At 41.7% G+C, this 13400-nt stretch overlaps 1 protein-coding gene across 5 annotated transcripts in view; it reads right to left on the minus strand.

Moving 5' to 3' along the window:
- GHR (growth hormone receptor) overlaps positions 1-13400 on the minus strand; it is a 129997-nt gene that overhangs the window by 76472 nt on the left and 40125 nt on the right. The window lies entirely within an intron of this gene.

Genomic DNA, 13400 nt, shown 5'->3' on the forward strand with positions numbered 1-13400 from the left:
TCCTGGTCTTTTTACTAGCAAAGTGTGGTATAGAAACAAATTATACTTCTGTGGATTCTCACAAACGCACTACCTTAGCAAGGCAAAGAAACAGTGTCTTTGCTCAGCCTAAATCCACATGGCACCCTCCACTGAGTTATCCATCCAGACAAGTTGCATGTGTGAGAAAAATCCAACCAGTGTACTTTGAACCTGCCAACAGGGACAGGACTGAGCTCAAAAATGGCAACTGCTCTCCTTCGAAAATATGGATGGGCCACACTTCACCCTTTGTACAACAGCCTCTGGAAAGGGCAAGTTGAGCTAGTCTCCTTGAGCTCAAACCCACAGGCCCTAGGGTAGCACTCATATGCAAGGTCTTTCTCACTCTATAGGGCTGTGAGGCACAAAGGACTTTGTGACTGCTCTGCACCAAACGCATTGCTGGGCTGGGGTTATAATTTATGCATCTGGAGGTACTGGAGGCCAAGGGAGAGCTACACAGCCACAGCTCCACCATGGAAGAAAACCTAGCACAAAGCAGGAGCTGCCCCAGCATATACCGCTTCTGGTGGTACAAAACAGAACTCCTGAAATAAGAGCTCTCTGAAGTGCCATATGCCTCACCACCAGCCAACTACTGCCTTGCACAGTTCTCACAAATCTGTCTTGTCGCTACCCACTGCTGTTCCTCTAGGGTGCTTGCAAGCTTGCTGCCAACAAGAACAGTATTGTTCAGAAGCTGCACTGTTAATTTAGCAAAAAACAGCTTTTCTATCAGCTCTAGGACAAAACTGACCTTCTACAATCTAGTCATATTTACCTTCCAACACTATTCCTGTAAGTGAATGAAAGACACATGTCACTAATGAAGTCCTAATGAAGTTATTTACCAGGAAAAAAAATCAGTGTCTGAAATACACTATTCTAAGGAATAATGTTCTGTATCTTACCAACTCCAGCAGTTTGTCAGGATGAAGAGAGCTAAAACCAGGGGAAAAAAAAAAAATACAGCAGCTGACTGTCCTCAAGCCAGCTGAAACTTGACCACAGGAACATTTGGCTAGGGGTCAGCTCAGGCTAATTGCTTCAGAACAGAAAGGGAGCCAGGAGTTATAAAAAGGATAAAAAAAATTCTTGGCCCTTTTCTATAGCGATGCTGGAGTAAGGCCAATCACAAGTGATTTTAAACAAGACATCTCTCCAGTGGGACATGAAAGCAGTCAGCATAAATAGGGGAAATCGGGCTAAGAAAACCCTGAAAAAAGAAATAGTTTAGTCACAGCATACTGAACAGTTCGCATCTACTCTGGTCAGGTAACAATGTTAACACTCAAAGTAAACCATCAGAAGTTTTGCTTATAAACAAAACTGTTGTTTGAAGTGAGATCTTGACATTTAAATAGCTCCTTAACCTGAAAGGACCTAAAGAAAGGACAAGGACATTACACCTTGTTAAACTGAGCCTGTGAAGGGACTTCTGCTTTTGCCATCTCTATTACGTCACTGTACTCCAAATACAAGAGACTTTTTCCCCTCTAACCACCCCCAGTTTAGCACTGCTTGCCAAAGCAGAACAAATGCAGCTAGTCTGGAACCAAAAGTGGCCTCCCTCCTGCAAACCAAACCTCAAAATTAATGAGTGAAGCATTAATCTGAGGAGCTTTTCTGTACATTGCTACATTTCGTCATTCCATCAGATCACAGACAAGAACACAAGAGACTGCAATGCAGGTAAATACATATCAATACATACATCCACTACCAAGTAAGAACAAGTTCTGAGAAGGGAATTTAACTGCATGCTCTCCAGATCTGTCCTGAATCTTGTTTATGTATCTACAGATTACAGACACAGATACATACATACCCTGGCCGAACTTTTCTGGGTGAAAGGCCTTTATTTTTCAGCATGGATATTCCTTATCAGCTATCTCACAGCATGATTAGTGACACTATGAGGAAATCTTTTTTCTGTGCTTGCATAAAAACATGCACACCGGTTTGACTAATCATACATAGCTGCAGTAATTTTGCCTGCTTACCCTCACCTCCCTGAATGTCAACAGGACAGAGTCATTCTGCAGATGAAATGAGTTACAGCCCTTCCAATCAACACAATCTAAAACCACCACGGACCTAAAGACTTCTTCCCCTGCTTGCTGATATTACAGCTTGATTGAATCATCAGTGGCAGTTGGATGAATGCCTGTTTTTATAGAACTCTTGTCAGTGCTATACACTCAGCCCTGTTAAGAAAGAGAAATAATAAATTGTCTTGGTTGGCACGAATAACACACCATTCATCTAGTGCATGAGGTTAGTTGCGATAGGAAAAGAACAAGGAATAATACCACAGAAGAAGAAATGATGTGTGGTAAATTAAAAAACCCCAGATCTTTTAACGGGCACATTTCATGGAAAATAGAAAAAACAAAAAAACCCACCAAGCAACCAACCAAAGCTTAGCAACAGAAGACAGCATCACTGGAACAGAACGAAGGATGCTCGCATAAAGCTGTATTTATTATGCATGGTTTGACACAAATTTCAAGTTTATTAAAAGGTATATCATTCTGACTAACTAAAACTATAGAAAAGGCAATTTTATTAATTAAAGCTCTATTTAAGCTAAATAATTTACAATAGTTTCAATTGTTAAAATTGAATCTAATACAATAATTGCTCACTTTGGATTTAGAAAACTTGGTTGCTTTTCACCTGAACAACCTTTTAATTTTGGAATAGAGACTATATGAAAGCTTCGTTTTAACACCAAATTTATTTGTATCCCCACTGTAACAGACACATTCAGTGCTTTTACCAGAGCTGATTTCTTTTTCCCCACAGATAGATGTGTCAGCTATGTACTCTGTTTTAAACTGCACTTAAACCTGTAACAGGCAAAACAGTTATAAGTTCTTGGATGTAGTTAAGGAGCCCGACAACGAATCCTGAGTTTGGTTATTGCTCTGGGGTTGTACAAAAAGCTGTTCTAGGTTAAACCAGCTACAAAGTAATACTCCAGAACTGTGCTATAAAGTCCAAGGATGGTTGTGGCATATGGCATATCAATACTTTATTTACAATAAAATCTGTTATGCTTTGACAGCAGTAACAAAAGGGACTAGGTAAACAGAAGGAGGACTTTAGCTGTAGGACTAGATGATTATCTCCATGAGAAGAAAATTAATTGCTAAAAGAGGATGGAAGTCATTGTCTTCAGTTTTTGTCTTCCGCACAGATAATTTTTAAATTGGAAGAGACTTGTTGCCTTTCAGCCCCCAAAACACATTGAAGCAGTAAAATATATGCATCTCACCTGAAAGAAACTGCAACATTCAGCTGCTATCACGCAGATGTGAACTGCTGAGCTCACACTCAGCTCTACGTGTACTTGCATGATTAAGAAAGAGGATGCAGGCCTGTTCATGAGAGTGGTAATTTTTCCAGGCTACAAACACTTCTCTCAACTTTAGTAGTAATTTTTCCTAGGCTACTTTTTTTTTTATTATTATTATTAATACTTAGCTAAGTCATTCAAAAGAAATAAAATAGCTCTTTGTTATTTTTACAATCAATTGCAAAGAAGAGAATTTCTCTATAGAAGCAAAAGTATACTCCAATTTGAAGAAGTATAACACGTTAACTTAATGTCAAGTATCATGACAAAAAAGGAAAACAAAACCAAAACCTACTCCATTGTAATCTGTACTAAAAATGTGTTCTTACTCAAAGATTTCACTGACACATGTATTCACACTTTATAATTAAATATTTCCAGTGCCGTAAAACATTTCTGTGCCAGTGTAAAAAAAACCCAACAAACCCCAAACCATCAACCCCCCCAAAAAAACCCCAACAAAACCAGCACCACCACCAAAAAACCCACAAGCCTCACAACCCAAAAGACCAAAACCAAAAAACTCTTCAGTGTCTTTCTAGCATTAAAGTTTAAATCCTATCAGGACTCAGCAGTGTAAGACCAAACTAGCAAAGCAGTTAAAGACATTCACTTTTAAGCAGGCAAGGTTAAATATTTAACATGAGGACACGGCCAAGTAATTCCCCTAGCACAGCCAGGGTCCTTAGCACCTTGTGGAAACTATGAAGAAATGAAGCACAGAAATTGTGGTGGAAAGCCACCTATGTGACATTACCAGGAGTAATGCTAGAACACGATGGAAAACAAACACGATTTTTTGCATGCTTTGTATTACATAGCCGCCTTCTATGTGCTGCCGCACAGCCACTGTTATAACTGGCATTTTCTTTTCAAGCCTTCTCCTGTATGCTAGTACCTGTGCATCACTCAAATTAAAAAAAGCATACTACCTAGTAACTTAGGCAAATATAGTCAGTTACATTCCTGCACACACCATAAATCTGCATCTGATCTCTTGGAGCTTTTCCGTAACATGAAAGATCTGCACCCGTTGATTCCCTGAAATTGCTAACTTGTTCAAAATGCTGGGCTACAACCAGACCCTGTTTTACAGGAGTTCAGCAGGAGCTTTGTCATTTTGAAACAGCATTTGGTTATAGACCAGTGTTTTGAACAAAGTATCCTCCATTTTTTCTTCACCTTGAAGCCAAACCTGCTTTTCAGACCTCAAAGAGCAATTTCAGGAAATCAGGGGGAAGCAGGGTTTTAATTTTAAGCAATATTTTATATATATATATATAAATATTCAAGGAAAAACATCTTCAAGAAGCTGTAAATTTAAGTTCAAGACTCAGGTATTTTACCTTAGACTAACAGAAGCACTTAATGGTACAATACCATGAGCCAAATTAATTACATGGTTTAACTGCATGCTAAATTATTCATGCGCTCCTAATCAGACTAAAGACTATGTAACAAAGCCTGTATGGCATGTATGAAGTCATTAACTTAAATAGTGGATTAAGTGAAAGCTTGTAAATGACACACAAAGGACTTGTGCAGAATTTCTGGACAGCCACTCATGACTCAAAGTACTCACGTATTTAATGTCACTTGGTCAGCACACAAAGATCAATCAGCTAGACAGACGATATAACAGTAAACAGTACATTTTAAACTGGTGCAATTTTGCATGTCCTGAAGCTCACATCAGTTTAAAATATAGAATCATAGAATAGTCAGGGTGGGAAAGGACGTTAAGATCATCAAGTTCCAACCCCCCTGCCATGGGCAGGGACGCCTCACACTAAATAAACCACGTTACCCAAGGCTCTGCCCAACCTGGCCTTGAACACCACCAGGGATGGAGCATTCACAGCTTCCTTGGGCGAACTATACTGATTTAATTTTCATCTGTAATTTACAGATTGACGCTAATTTTAAATTTCATTCCAATCAATACAGAGTAGCATGTCTACTCACTAAAACCATTTTTCAAAATAATTGCAACAGAGTATCTCTTCCTAAGGAGGTCTCTGTTAATGAGAAACAATGAGATTGCAATTGCTTTTTCTGTGCCCTCTGAACGATCATACCTGGTGCTGTTTCTCTGCTGATTTGATGCTTTAAGTCTGTACAAATCTGAATATAAAATCTGTGGACACCCACCAAAAAGTACTGTACTGCATTCAGCAACTGCAAACCACTTTATATAGCCATAGACAAAGATTTTGAGGTAGATCTTTATTAATGTAAATCAGCGCTAAGTTGAAAGAGATACTAAATGAGACCAGTAGCAAATTATTCAGTATTTTTAAATGCAGCATTACCAAAACAAGTTTTCATGAGGTAAGGCATAATTTGTGAAGAAAAGCTGATCTCTCTTCAAACTTTTCAGAAAATCTTAAGAAGGCAGTTAACTTCTGTCTCCACTTGGTAAGATATGGAAATCGAAACACCCAACTTTTAAGTTTAAAGTATATTTTGATGAAGCACTTCACATACAAAAGTAGACAATGTCCACACTTAACAAAGTGTGACTTTAAAAAACATCAGCATTTTTAGGTATCTTCCAAACAGGATCTCTAGAACCTTTATATTGAACCAATCACTTTTGATACACATTTTTATGATACAGCTGTTGACACCTTTAAGTCAAGAGCCACAGCAGAGGTACTGTTAAATTGTTGTTTTAATTGGAGACTTTTCAAGGTACAGGGAGACAAATCAGCTCATATCACTAAATGAATTTATTCAAAGTCAATGTAACAAATATACTGGTTATGCTGCTTTATTTTTTAATGCTTTCAAGCAACTTTTCCCCCAGATTACATTTTATATCATATCATGGCATTATTTCAGCCATTTATCACAGGTCCTGAAACAATTCTTCACAAGGAAGAAACAGCAGTGGGGTTTGGTTTGTGTGCAGGAGCTTGCACACACAGAACATAAACACATGCATATTTTTTTGCTGAAAGTTGAAGATGTAACTTAACTGGCATTTAGCTTACTATTTCTTATCTTGATTTCACCCCATGAGGCAGGTGAGTGCCATGTAGAAGATAAGATCTGATGAGGAAGAAGTATGGTAAGATCACAGTGGGCAACCAAGCCAGCCTGACTTTTAAGGAGAATCAACTGACCAGCCATGCCTAGTAATTGCTAGATTTAGTGACCCATTTAACAGTTACTAGTTTAGTGAAGATGAAAATTGCCCAGTATAACCTTCCAAGTGGATGCCTGCAGCTGGCATAGCACTGCCAGGAAAGCTATCTTCTGGAATAAGGGAGATACCAAATTGCAATTAGAAATTCAGGCTGAAACCTGAAAAAGCTTAGTCTCAGTGCGCAACATCTGCTCTAAGGAAACCTCATCCATCAAGAAATTAAGAAGTGTCTGCAAAACAAGCAATAGAAACAGCCATATTAATTTTAAAGGTAATTTGCCAAAACTATTTCTAAAGAGGTTTCTTAATGCTGTGTCCTGGGTTCAGCAGTAGCAGTTATTTTTCTCCTTCTTAGTAGCTAGTGCAGTGCTATGTTTTCATTTTTTGGCCTGGGAACAGTGCCGATAACACCTATGTTTTTAGTTGTTGCTCAAATGTTTATTCTGGCCAAGGACTTTGTGAGTCTCATGCTCTGCTGGGGACGAGGGGAGGCTGGGAGGAAGCAGAGACAGCACACCTGACCCAAACTAGCCAAAGAGGTATTCCATACCACAGCACGTCATGCCCAGGGAGGTAACAGAGAGTTACCCCGGAAGGGATAGTTGACTGCAGGGTTGGACGAGGTATTGGTCGGTGCTTGGCTGGGGGGAGTGGGGCGAGTTAGTGGTCGGCTGGTGTTGAGGTGTTGTATTTTCTCCTCTTGTTACTTCTTTTATTATTATTACTATTGGTGGTAGCAGTAGTGATTTGTGTGATACCTTAGTTACTGGGCTGTTCTTATCTCAACCCGTGGGAGTTGCATTCTTTTCGATTCTCCTCTCCCGTCCCTCCAGGAGCAGGGGGAGGGCAAGAAGGGGGTAGGGAGGGAGTGAACGAGGTTTGTGGTTGGGTTTAAACCACGACATGCTGTCAGACAATATTTTCCATCAGCAAACCCTCAAACAATGTGCAGTGGGGTCAGTGGCATCATCCATTTTGCAGATGGGAAAATGGAAACACTAGGGCCTCCATACAAACGCCCGTAGCATGAGGAACAAACAAGAGGAATTAGAGATGCGTGCACATCTACGGGGGTATGATACAATAGGCATCACAGAAACATGGTGGGATGGCTCCTATGACTGGAGTGTTGGAATGGAAGGTTACAGGCTCTTTAGAAAGGACAGGCCTGGCAGGCGGGGAGGGGGAGTTGCCCTTTATGTTAGGGATAGGCTGGAGAGTATGGAACTCTGTCTGGGGACAGGTGAGCAGTTTACAGAGAGTTTGTGTGTCAGGGTTAAAGGGAAAACAGCCGTGGGAGACATTACTGTGGGGATCTGTTACAGGCCGCCTGATCAAGGAGAACCTGTGGATGAAGCACTCTACAGACAGATAGGAAAAGCCTCACGCTCGCAGGCCCTGCACTGCACGGCACAAGCAATCCAGGAGGCTCCTCGATTGTGTGGAAGACAACTTCCTTCTGCAAGTAATAGAGGAGCCGACAAGGAGAGGTGCCATGCTTGACCTTGTGCTCACCAACAGGGAAGGGCTTGTTGAGAATGTGGTACTCCAGGGCAGCCTTGGATGCAGCGATCACGAGATGGTCGAATTTGAGATCCCCAGGACAGTGAGAAGAGCGTGCAGCAAGCTCACTGCCCTGGACTTCAAAAGAGCAGACTTTGGCCTCTTCAGGAGCCTGCTTAGTAAGGTTCCATGGGATATAGCCCTGGAGGGCAGGGGGGCCCAAGACTCTTGTTTGATATTCAAGGATCACCTGCTACAAGCTCAGGTTGCATGCCAGCTAGAAGGAAGTGTGGCAGAAGGGCCAGGAGACCTCCTTGGATGGATAAGGAGCTGCTGAGAAAAATTCAAAGGAAAAAAGAGGCTTATATAAAAAGGAAGAAAGGACAGGCGGCCTGGGTAGAGTACAGGGATGTTGTCCGGGAAGCTAGGGACCAGGTTAGGAAGGCTAAGGCCCAGTTAGAATTAAACATAGCCAGGGATGTTAAGGATAACAGGAAGGGATTCTACAGGTACGTAGCAAACAAAAAACAGACTAGGGACAAAGTAGGCCCCCTGAGGAAGCTTTTGGGAGAACTGGCTACACAGGATTTGGAGAAGGCTGAGGTTCTGAATGATTTCTTGCCTCGGTCTTCACTGGCAAATGCTCTGACTGCACCACCCAGGTCTTAGAAGGCAGACGCAGGGACTGTGAGAATGAAGACCTTGGGCCCACTGTGGGAGAGGATCTGGTTTGAGACCATCTTAAAAATCTGAACGCGCACAAGTCTGTGGGACCTGATGGAATCCATCCGCAGGTCCTGAAGAGGCTGGCGAACAAAGTTGCTAAGCCACTGGCCATCGTATTTGAAAAATCATGGCAGTCAGGTGAAGTTCCCAACGACTGGAAAAAGGGAAATATAACCCCCATTTTCAAGAAGGGGAAAATGGAAGACCCATGGAATTACAGAACAGTCAGCCTCACCTCTGTGCCTGGTAAAATCTTGGAGCACGTTCTCCTGGGAAGCATGCTAAGGCACATGAAAAACAACAAGGTGCTTGGTGACAGCCAGCATGGCTTCACTAAGGGGAAATCCTGCCTGACCAATTTGGTGGCCTTCTATGATGGGGCTACAGAATTGGTGGATAAGGGTAAAGCAGTTGATGTCATCTACCTGGACTTGTGCAAAGTGTTTGACACTGTCCCACACCACATCCTTCTCTCTAAATTGGAGAGATATCAATTTGATGGATGGACCACTCAGTGGATAAAGAACTGGCTGGATGGCCGCACACAAAGAGTTGTGGTCAATGGCTCGATGTCCAGCTGGAGACCGGTAACGAGTGGTGTCCCTCAGGGATTGGTGTTTGTTTAACATCTTCATCACTGACACGGACAGTGGGATTGAGTGTGCCCTCAGCAAGTTTGCCGATGACACCAAGCTGTGTGGTCCGGTTGATATGCTGGAGGGAAGGGACGCCATCCAGAGGGACCTTGACAGGCTCGTGAGGTGGGCTGATACCAACCTTATGAAGTTCAACCACGACAAGTGCAAGGTCCTACACCTGGGTCGGAGCAATCCCAGGCACAGCTACGGACTGGGCAAAGAAGAGATTCAGAGGAGCCCTGCAGAGAAGGACTTGGGGGTGCTGGTCGATGAGAAAATGAACATGAGCCGGCTTCAGTGTGCGCTCGCAGCCCAGAAAGCCAACCGTATCCTGGGCTGCATCAAAAGGAGCGTGACCAGCAGGTCGAAGGAGGTGATCCTGCCCCTCTACTCTGCTCTTGTGAGACCTCACCTGGAGTATTGTGTGCAGTTCTGGTGTCCTCAACATAAAAAGGACATGGAACTGCTGGAACAAGTCCAGAGGAGGGCCACGAGGATGATCAGGGGACTGGAGCACCTCCCGTATGAAGACAGGCTGAGGAAGTTGGGGCTGTTCAGCCTGGAGAAGAGAAGGCTGTGTGGAGACCTCATAGCAGCCTTCCAGTACCTGAAGGGGGCCTACAGGGATGCTGGGGAGGGACTCTTCATGAGGGACTGTAGTGACAGGACAAGGGGTAACGGGTTAAAACTTAAACAGGGGAAGTTTAAATTGGATATAAGGAAGAAGTTCTTTCCTGTTAGGGTGGTGAGGCACTGGAATGGGTGGCTCAGTGGGGTTGTGAGTGCTCCATCCCTGGCAGTGTTCAAGGCCAGGCTGGATGAAGCCTTGTGTGGGATGGTTTAGTGTGAGGTGTCCCTGCCCATGGCAGGGGGGTTGGAACTAAATGATCTTGAGGTCCTTTCCAGCCCTAACGATTCTATGATTCTAGGAAGAGGAGTGGCTTGCCTGCATTTATACCACAGGTGAGCGGTAGCGTAAGGCATGGACTGCATCCCTTTCCAATGTCATACCTACCACAGAACATTACAGAGTGGATTTATTGCCAGCCATCTTAGCATCACAAAATACGGCTACAATGGATTAAAAAAAGAAAAATTTAAAACCTAACAGTTTGGATGTAAACCTCTTCCTCCACATTTACCAATCCTAAAATGTCAGAGACTAAAACAATCACAGTTCTGCACTGCAACTTTGCCTTCAGACATCATAGATAAAATACATAAACTCTGCATTGATCAACTCAAAACGGGACACATTGCAATAGGCGCTACAAATGACAGAGCTGCACAGTGCAAGGCTGGCTGGCTGTAAGCATGTCTACCACCATTGATGCTAAAACTCCATCCTCTACAGGAACTCCAACACATTACAACTATCTGATTAAAAAAGTGCAATTTTGGAGCAGATTCAGCTGTCTTTTATGAAAGCAGCCTTTTTTTTTTTTTTTTTTTTTTTTTTTTTACACAGGACTGTGGCGAAATAGATGTTTACAGACAAAATTCACATCACTACCACAAGTATTTCTTAGACTCAAACCCATTTTGTGAGGGCTATCCTCAAAAAAAAATCCCACACCAAGCGAGATCAAAGGCTTACATTAGACACACAGTGCAATAAAGACAAGCAGACTAAAGGGGAGGACTGTAGCCACAGAGAGTTTTGTAATATCCTGCTGAAGGCTCTGCTGATCTAAGCATGATACCCAATTCCTCCGAAGCCTGACCAACAGTCTTGCCTCAGTACCCAGTTTTATACTGAAATAGGGAGCAAGGCTGCTTGCACAGGGGCCTGTCAGCAAACGTCTTAACAACTGACTCTCTCCAGTTTAATCAGTGCATCAGTAACCATCCCACTCAACACTGGGCCCTGTAGACTAAACTGCAGTCTTTCTAGTCTCACATGCACGAGAATGTGTGGAAACTGTCGACGCAGAAGGGAAAGAGTATGATGGCTCCTTTTTTTATGGTTCTTACACTGAATAACTTTAATATTACATTATGATGAATACTATTAGTACAATAGAATTCTATGATTCTATAGTATCACAGGGAACTTTATTTTTGGAGATCTAAAGGGTTCTGGTTTTAGAAAACCTTACCACATAAAAAAATCTTCTTTCTTTTTTTTTCTGTAAGAAGTCACTAACAATGATATCATCTGCTCCTAAAATATAAATAACACTTACCAACCATACTTGAATCCTGTATAAGCAAAAATGTTCACAAGAAGCATTGATGGGACTGACTGCTCTGATGTTCTACTACAAAGTTTATGGCAGCGTTAGATAAACCACTTCTGCATAGATTGTAATTTTCCCAACATTACTAAGACTATGTAGTATCACAGCAGAGGTTTGAGTTTTGAATTGCTCTGATACATAAATTTGTCCTGATTTTTAGTTCACTTATTGCATACAAGTTTTTCTCAATAATAATTATTAACTGCAAGTTCAACTGCTGATAATGATTATCACCAGCAATCAGACTTGATAACAGGCAAATGGACTCATACACTACAAAGAATAAAAAAAGGGTCACACTTGAATGCAAAAGTTTTGAGCTCTCCCCAGGTAACACAGTGTCAGTATCACATCAAATAGAACAGATGCTGCATAAGTAACAGCATTTCCTAAGGCTCGGGATGCTTTGGTCCTTCCTGGTAGTTTAGAATTATTAGCCTTCATTCACCAACAGGAAGCTGAAATACAGGGAGTTTACAGAGGGTGGTAGAACCCCTGAGTGAGCCCATGGTGGAGCACAGAAGCAAGGCCAGACCCCCCATGTCCAAGCTGTGCGCTCCCACCACTGGGCATGTTGCTTGCACTGCTGCTTGCAGAGGAATCAGGAACAGACAGCTTAGCTAAGGATTGACTGACTCTCTGGGTCTGGAAAGCCAGGAAAACAGGCCACAGAAACAGCTTTCTGTATGGTTGTGTTGCCATGCTTCAGCTGTAAAATCAGAGAAGTCATTCATAAACTCTTTTTCTGGTGTGTTTAACTCTGCATGAGAAAGCCCGGTAACCACAACAAAGACAGCTTTGATTGAGGAAGTCCATAATGACTCTTAAGTTATGCTTATCTTACTTTACAAGCATTTTTACAAGTAATTTTTCACTATTCTTACCTTCTTATTTTCTTAGCGAAATTAGTATATCATTAGACAAATCTCCCAAGCAGAGAACCATGGTGCAATGAATGCACTTAGAATTCCACCATCTGGTTTCAAAAACATTAAAAACCTGGGTGGCAAGATTTACCTTTTGTATCGTAACCAAAGCAAAACACCTCCACAATTTCAGTTCTATTTAATAGCATTACATTTGTGTACACTTAGACAGGAACAGCCAGCTAAGTCTCATAAAACTGCTATAGTACACAGATAGCAGCTGTAAAGTCTCATGCAGCCATTTAACACCATATAACAGCTTTCCAGTTCCACGGCATGAGCAAGCACAGGTCTGAATCCCTTACACCACAGTGTATTTCTGTGTAATGTTTGATTCAAGTTTACCCTCCTGTAATCTGATTAAGCTTTCAGTAATACACTCCAGATATACATTACATTCAAACATTACATACATTTAAACTAGGTAGCATTTAAGTGTCATTTAAACCAGGATTTGTTATCGACAATGCTCTGATATGCATTTTAACATTCTCACTCCCTGGAAAAACAAATTATTTTTTTTTTCTCCATTTGTTTGAGCATTGTGTATTTTGATAGTCAGGCAAATAATACATCAAATAACATAAATGAAAAATACCTCACTAAAATACAGTATATTTTTTCTCCGACAAGAAAAAACGGCTTTGAAGCACTTCTAAGACTTACCAAGTCCTTTTTCTCAAATGCTACCAGAGATTGGTAGAAATGGGCTTGAAGTCATCAATTTATATTCGGATTGAATGTGACAGCCTTAATTCAAATATCTTTGTTGTCTGGAGTACTAAAATACAACTACTGGATCCCAGCCAGAATTCTGTATACTGCATATTATTG

Source organism: Lathamus discolor, chromosome Z (genome assembly GCF_037157495.1).
Source record: "Lathamus discolor isolate bLatDis1 chromosome Z, bLatDis1.hap1, whole genome shotgun sequence".
NCBI classification, from domain to species: Eukaryota; Metazoa; Chordata; class Aves; order Psittaciformes; family Psittacidae; genus Lathamus; species Lathamus discolor.